Source organism: Henckelia pumila, unplaced genomic scaffold, assembly GCF_033568475.1.
Source record: "Henckelia pumila isolate YLH828 unplaced genomic scaffold, ASM3356847v2 CTG_38, whole genome shotgun sequence".
Taxonomy (NCBI): domain Eukaryota; kingdom Viridiplantae; phylum Streptophyta; class Magnoliopsida; order Lamiales; family Gesneriaceae; genus Henckelia; species Henckelia pumila.
Genome location: NW_027331813.1, coordinates 1734730 through 1735606, shown reverse-complemented (window position 1 = coordinate 1735606; position 877 = coordinate 1734730).

The window sequence follows — 877 nt, the reverse complement described above, 5'->3', positions numbered from 1 at the left end:
CATACTCAGTCAGGATATCTCGAACAGTACTTTCGTACCTCAAAACAGTGCAAGCTCTACCAACTCTAGGTCCACGCCTATAGTCTGCTCTACACTGCCAAATGATACTTCTTATCATTAAAGTGCTCTAAAAGCCTTAACTAAGCTATTGCATACTCCTAAATATTTATAGGAAGCAAAAGCTATACCTTCGTCCGTCGTTAGCCCTTTGATGTCGATGCCTCCAGAACTTGGGCACAACTCCTCTACGACTACCGAACGCCTTGCCGACCTCCGGACCAAGCCTACGAAGACTAGAACAGCTCCAAAAGGACTAGAATGGAAAGAAGAACTCGGAATTGGCAAATGAAAGTGAAGCCTCGGCCTTCTATTTATAGACAACGATCGGAACTTTCGATCCTTGATCGGAACGTCCGAACCTCGATCGGAACGTCCGATCCTGCCACCGGAGCTTCCGAAGATCCTGATCTGCCACGTGTCAAAATATCACTTGTTGACTCCGGATAGGGGTGATCGGAGCTTCCGATCCTGATCGGAGCTTCCGATCCAACCACACGTCATGCCTGACGTAATATCATCGGTGCCTCCGATCGCTCATCGGAGCTTCCGATCCTGTTCGGAGCTTCCGATCGAGCCTTCGGAGCTTCCGATCCGTCCGATACCCAATTTAATTAATTAGCATTAATCCTTTAATTACTCAATTAGGGTGCGGGCTACTACATTCTCCCCCACTTAAGATATTTCGTCCTCGAAATCAGATCTTAAGTACCGAATGCAAATACAAAAATCAGAACATTCTTTATTCAAATCAAACGTTTACAGAGTTTGCAACTGAATACAACTTTAAAGAATGAAATCAAAACAACTCAGGATGGTC